General features: G+C 32.0%; 1 pseudogene; it reads left to right on the top strand.

Moving 5' to 3' along the window:
- The first annotated feature begins 3,580 nt into the window (after positions 1-3,580).
- LOC145604058 (gibberellin 3-beta-dioxygenase 3 pseudogene) lies at positions 3,581-5,756 on the top strand (annotated as a pseudogene).
- The last annotated feature ends 1,732 nt before the right edge of the window (positions 5,757-7,488 follow it).

Below are 7,488 nucleotides of genomic sequence, written 5' to 3'. Positions count from 1 at the left end.
ACAAAATATTCAATTTGCTCCAAACTATTATTATGCTAAATTGGTTGAATATTAATGCAACACATTATTCTAAGATATCGTGATCACTTGATTAAATAACAAGATTAAAGGAACCTAAACCGGTTGTCCAAATTATCTTATTAGGCGTGATATTCAATTACATATTCCCTTTAAACATGCAATATGGTGATCATAAATAATAATAGAATAAACATTAATATTGGAAGCAATTCAACAATAATTGCGTTAGTCAAATCAAATAATAATCCTAATCATGATACTAGCAATAAAAATAATAATAATAAGAGTAATTAAGTGATTAATTACTCACTTTCCACGTTTCCTTGAATTGCTACATCATGAATAAACTGTTAGTAACTTCAATAAAAATAAATCAAATGGAAATTAAATCAAATGGGTCACACCCCAAGTAACAAACGAACCGACACGGCGAATTAATTCAGAAAGAATTAATGAGTCACTTAAGTAATTAATATTTAAACGTCGGAAATTCGAGCTTGGAGCGTCGAAACCGAGCGTCGAAACCGAACGTCGGAAGTTTAATCAATAATAATAAAAGACGAGACGGAAAAATTACTAATTAATCAAAAAAAATTACCAAAATACCCCTAGCATTGGAATACCCCGAGCGAACAGAGGGCTAGGGGCATATGGCCTAGCAAGGTGGCTAGCAAGCGCACCAAGTCGAGCCTAGGCTGGCTGGTGCGTGCTAGCGCACCATGGCTAGTAAGGCTGGCTGCAGCAAGCTAGCACCAAGCGCACGTGGGCGTGCTTGCTAGCAACCATGTCGTAGCTAGCTGCAAGGGCCAACACTCATGGCGCGCCAGCCCGCAACAGCTAGCAGCGTGCATGGGCGTGCTAGCAACAGGCCTTGGCCAGCAGCCCGCACATATGTGCGTGGCCTGCTGTGCCGAGTGTGCGGCAACAACCAACAGCCCATACTTGGGGTGACTTGGTGCCCAAGAGTGGCTGCCACGTGGCATGCATTGATTGGAGGGTTAGGGGTACATGTGGCCGGTTATGAGGAGAGCTTGGGGAGCAAGTTTTGTCCCCCCCTCCCAAGTGGTCCTTACCTAACCCTCCCTCTCAGTGTGACACTTGTTGATTAATAAGTTGTTGTTTATTTTCTTTTGTTTTTTATTTATAAATAAAAGGAGAATAATCAAATCTCCCACATTGATGGAAGAGAAATTCCCACTCATGATTTTCCTATAAATACCCAAGTTGGGGTATGGGAATAATCACTTGAATAAGGTGTTGGAAAAGGCGTCTCTAATAAAACCTTTGAACACTTATAATTACTCAAGTAAGTTTGGTCGGGCCTAGCTAACCTCTAGGAAATAGAGCTCGTCGGAGAGTGTTACGGGTGGATACCGTCGGAGGTTTCCGCTAAACGCGAAACTCAAGCTTTTTGAAGTAAGAGCTCGAGGTACGAGCGAAGCACGCTACCAGGGTAATTACTTCTTCTCTTAATCTCTTTTGTTAATAATGTTTATTATGTCTTATGATTATATTTATTGTAAGTGTGATCTTGGCTCGGGTTTTCTTCCACGATGAGTCGGACTCATCAAACCCCAACATTAATATCATAGTAGCCTAAACCAAATTATTAATTATCTTATTAAGGCGTGATTTCAAGTACAAATTCCCTTTAAACCTGCATAAAAGGTGTGATCAAGCAATAACAATAATATATTAAGAAACAATAATAATATTATATTTGACACAACAATCATCATCATCACAAACATAAAGCTTAATAATAATAGCAAGATCTTAGGCATGATACTAACAAAATTAATAACAAATCCTAGCATGTCAATAAACAAAGATTAAAGCTTTATCCCTAACATGATACTAACATAATATTAGAAAGAATAGAAAGCAGCCTAAACATGATGCTAGAAATATAAATGATATTAGAAATTTTAGTTAATACCCTTTCATGATATGATACTAGGAGTTAAATAATCTAAACATGCTATCTACAAGAATAGAGTAATAAAATTACTCACTTTGATGCCTCATATCTCTTTCTAATAACAAAGTACACGCACTATTAAACTTCAATAAAATATAAAATCAAACAATTAAATTAAATAATTGAAATAGAATTTAGGACCAAAACCTCAGAAAGTATCAACCTTTCACGTCGAGAGCGAAGGCAACTTTGAACTTGGCTAGGTGTGTCTAGAACTTGTGAATGGGTTTGGTGTTTGTAAAAAGCTAGTTTAGAAAGCAAGAGGGAAAAAGAATAAGCTATTGTTTAAAAGAGAGAATTGTGATGACTGTGGATCAAGCTTGTTGATGATTTGAAAACGAGGAATATCGACCCTATTTATAGAGAAACAGTCCAGTTTCGATAAAAAAGAGATCAAATTCGACTTGGAATTATACAACTCCTGTCGCAAATGACAGGATCCATCACCAGGTGACAGGTTTCACGCTGTTCTGTCGCAGTTCGACAAAAATATTGTTTGGCGCTGATTAAAAGATAAAAAGCGCTTTTGTACGGAATCCTTTAAGTAATTAGACTCCTTGTTTATCAGTTATAATATCAAATTTATCTAAATAAAATACTTATTTTATTCCAAATAAAATTCTGTATTTTCTAAAAATATAATTATTAATCCTAATTCCATAACAATTTTTTTAAAAAAAAAAAACCTTTTAGATTACTCTAGAAGATTAAAGTCAATCCTAATAACTTTAGGAATAATAATTAATAGGCCCTCCAAATCTTTGGGCCGCATATAAAATTCATTTCGAACCCAGCTGAGTATTTTGGCCATAACTTCCTCATTACTCATCGAAATTAGGCTCTAATATATCGTTGGAAAGCTCTTTGCGAGCTAATCCAACTATACTATTATTGGACCTTTATCATGGACCAAACTAAATTGGACTTGCTATAAATATAGTAGATTTTAGAAAATAGAAAAATGGTATTTTATTAAAAACAACCGCATCACAAGACTTTTCACACTTTCACTTCGTTCGATAATCAATGACGTGAAAAGTATTCATCACAGGGTTTGGTTTTTGGGGAGACATATTTGGGTGTCTACAGAGGGAGTACTACAAGATCATTTTGGATGCATGAGTCATTCAATTTATATTAATTACATACAAGATATAATTAGTTACCTTATTTTATGTACATAATCAAACATGTTGATTTCTTACCTTTTTTATCGATATGTTATAACATTTAAAGTTTTAATTTTAACATTTATTATTCAATTGTAAAGATAGAAATATTTGATTCGATATCTTATCTTGCACTGATATAATGATAATTTCCTTTATTTATTTGATATATAACATATGTCATTAATCCCAATTTATTTATTAATATTTATAACCCCTATAAATACATGTTTTCAGAAGTTTGCATCAGTCAAAAGAAAAACACACTATATATCTTTAGCAAAGCTTCCATTTATATTTTTCTCATATTTTGATTAAACCTTAAATCTTCCTCACAAAAAAAATAAAAATTAAAACCTCAAATTTTCTATATTATCGAGTTTTTTTCTTTCTTTTTTCATTCAACAAAATGTCTCTTCTTACAAATGCCGACAAGGATCATCCTATGCAACAAAGCGTTATTGTTCCCATAGATTTTAGCTCAATCAAAAGTGTTCCAGAATCTCATATATGGGCACAATGTTTTGACGATTCAAAAATTAACCTTGATAATGAGAAATCGGGGGCTTCAAACTTTATTCCAATAATTGATCTCGAAGATCCTAAGGCTTTAGACCTCATTTTTAATGCATGTGAGACATGGGGGATGTTTCAAGTCACAAACCACAGGGTTTCTAAGGAGTTATTAGATCAAGTTGAGTCTCAAGCCAAAAAATTATTCAATCTTCCATTTGAGCAAAAGATGAAGGTTTTACGAGCCCCTGGTGAAGATACTGGATATGGCTATCCTAGACTTGCTTTATTCTTCAGCAAGCAAATGTGGAATGAAGGGTTCACTATCATGGGTAACTCTTATCATCATCACGCTAAGAAACTTTGGCCTAATGATTTGAAGGTTTTTGGTAAGCACATTTGTTTGAAATTATTTGATACATTTCATTAAAAAGATTAAATTTAAATTTGTGAAACAAACTAAAATCATCATGATTTATAAAATTAACAATAGAAAACTATGAACCAATTTTTTTGTATTTAGTTTTTTAAAAAGATAAAAATGAAAAGGCCCCACATTTATTAGCAGATCTAGAAATAATATTTATTAGGTTTAAAATAAAACTGTATATGTTTATGTGGATTCATATAACACATAATTTTATCTAATTAAGAAAAAGAAATCAATTTTAATTGACAAGGGAAATTTAAAAAATATATAAATTTAAACAAATTTTATTGTCCCCACAATCGTTAAGGTCTGTGCATTGTTTAACTTTAAGGCATAGCACATGTATGCACTCAATTATTATTATTATATTTATAAATTTTTATGATATATATCCAACTCATTCTCCAAGTGTTGCATAATTTTGTGTAACATTGTTACATATTCCATTTAATTTGGAAATAACTAGAGTTGTTCACGAATCCAATATCATATTGAACCTAGCCAAAGATTGAAGATTCAAAAATTCAAAGCTAAATGATAAGGCCAAACCATGAATGGACTTATATAAAATCAATTTAGACAACACCAATTTGAGAACTATTTTTCCTATATATTGAATTATCCTTATGACATTTCGAAAAAAAGAAAAAATAAATATTTGAGATATTATTATTTATGCCTTTTTTATACGTAGCAAATTCAAGGTAAAGATTAAATAGTATAGAAATTTTAATTAAAAAAATGACATAATGCTATTTACACTAATTCGGTCCAATTTAAAGTGATTATTGAACAACCCTTAAAAATGACATAATGGGAAAGGCCCCCCTAGATGGATAGGGGTGTAACTCCACGATACGGGTCTCCTTGTATGCTATTTACACTAATTTTCTCATATGCTCATACTGTTTTCTACATTCATATTGCTCACTATTTTTTTTACCCTAAATGTGTTAAGTTAAGATGTATTTGGTTATTATAAACGACTTGAGGTATATTGGATAATTGTTGTTTTACAAACTAATTGTATCATTATTTCTTATAAAACCATGTCTATTGTTGTTTTTCTTTATATAGTGAAGTGATATTTGAGTACCAGACAAAGATGAAGGACCTTGGTGACAAACTCAAGAGTTTTCTTTATAAATCACTTAACATACCCACACCTGAAGAAGCTACACATAAAGACCATGAGTATGCACTTCATCTTAACTCGTACCCGCCATGCCCTGATTCAAACCAAACAATGGGTATAGGTCCCCACACAGATACTCTTCTCTTTACAATCCTCCACCAAAGTGGCAATGCAAGTGGTCTCCAAGTATACAAAGACGAATTTGGGTGGATCTCGGTCAACCCACAACCAGGTGCCTTGGTGGTGAATGTAGCAGATCTTTTACACATAATTTCAAATGCAAGATTTCCAAGTGCAATTCATAGGGCAGTTGTCAACAATAAACAAAAACAAAGGTTATCCTTTCCATACTTCTATGGCCTTCCTATAGACTTTGAAGTCTCTCCCTTTTTGGACTATCCAAATTGTGAGGGTCCTCAATTTAATCCTGTAACGGTGAAGGAATATGCAAGCCTTAAGTTGAAGTACTTAGATTTGGCACTCTCCTTTGTTAGGAAAAGTGGCTAGGATTAATTAGAGTTAAAAACATGTTTAGGTGTTCCTTTATTTCCATCCGTTTTACAATTGGAGGTTTGAATAAACTAATTTTATAGATGAAGAGTAATGAAGTTTTTCATTGCTTATCCTATATTAATGTCTCAAATGTAAGTTCCAATAATTTTATGCTTATTTACAAGTGGATAACATAAATCTCACTTAATAACATCATTATTATCATCAGATATTTTGAATTAATTACTTAGCTCCTTTAAATTGCTACATCATGAATAAATTATTAATAACTTCAATCAAAATATAAATAAAATTGAAAGAATTAAGTTAAAAATAAATTAAAGTCTAGATTGGTCTAAACTCTCAGAAATTCAACCTTTTACACCTAAGTTGATGAGTTGAAGTCCAAGTATTGCAAAGGAACTTTGAATTGCGTGCCTGGAAAACTATTATTAAAACAAGTGTAATGATAAGAAAAGGATTGAATTATTGTGTTTAGGCTCGTATATTGTTTTGTTCTCCTCATTCACTGTCTATTCTTCAAAACCCTAAAAATAGGGACATATTTATAGGCTAGAAGGCTAAATAAAAGAGGTCGAGCATGAAATTTTAGCACCGTGACACATATTAGTGTACCGTCATTGTACGATACAATGTATTGTTGGAAAGCTTATTTAAAGGTATATTCAACCCAATCAAATTTGAATCAAATATGGAGCCAATAATTTAGTTTTGCTCTGTTTTCAGTTGTTTAATCCCGGAAAACCTAAGTTGTTTTTTGTTATAAAAATCGCCAATTATTCCTTCTCAAAACACAAGACTTAGCCAAAAATATACAAAGAGCAAGACAGTTTGAGTTAGTTCGTAATTGGGCAATTGGAGAAGAGAAGATAGCCATTAAAGGGAAACTTAGTCTCAAGTCCAAAGTTTAACAAGGACGAAGGTGAATTGCGGGGTCGAAGCCATGTTTTTTCGGAGGTTCTTGGAATTATAGTTCATAAGTCTTCTTCTTAATCAATTTTTCCATATTTCTATTATTTTGTATAACTGTTCTAGTTTTATTGATTATGTTGATTAGATAATTGATGTGATAAATTGGTCTTCAGTTTTATGATCTATTTGCATAATTTCTTTCAATTTACTAACTATTTGAAATATGCTTGATCTTGATTATTAATTTTGCAATTTAAAATTGATTGTTATCTTTCAAGCGTTTAATTATGAAATATTGCTATCTACATGGTTTAGCTTAGTTTAAATCGTATAGATGTAGTCCCTAATTTTACATCGAGTCTACAATTACGGTTTAGTTTAAATTAGAGAGCAAATTCCATCTAAGTAATTTGAAATTTATGTGTTTAAATTAGTTAGGACTAATGAGGTCTCCTAGATATTAATGCTTCCAAGACTAATTCATGCAAGTTGCGACCATATTTGTGTTAATTAGATTGGTATGTTTAGACTTTAGAGTCAATTTTGGGTTAGTCCAAATTTGGTTTCAAGTAATTAAGGGAAGACAGGGAGTATTTATTAATAAAGTCTCTACAATTAGTCTAGTAATTATATTGATTAGTTATGCAAGGTCGGTCAATTATTATCACTATTAATTTAATTTGAGTAAATTTATGAATAAAATTGGTTAATTATGTCGTCAGATGTATATAGTAGATTAGTATTTTTAGTTTCGTTTAGTTTAGTTTCTCGTTCAAGTTTAACCCTCCATTATCATGTATATAGTAAAAATAGT

The sequence above is a fragment of the Chenopodium album genome, chromosome 22, assembly GCF_948465745.1.
Source record: "Chenopodium album chromosome 22, dcCheAlbu1.1, whole genome shotgun sequence".
Taxonomy (NCBI): Eukaryota; Viridiplantae; Streptophyta; class Magnoliopsida; order Caryophyllales; family Amaranthaceae; genus Chenopodium; species Chenopodium album.
This window is presented reverse-complemented; position numbering and strand designations above follow the sequence as displayed.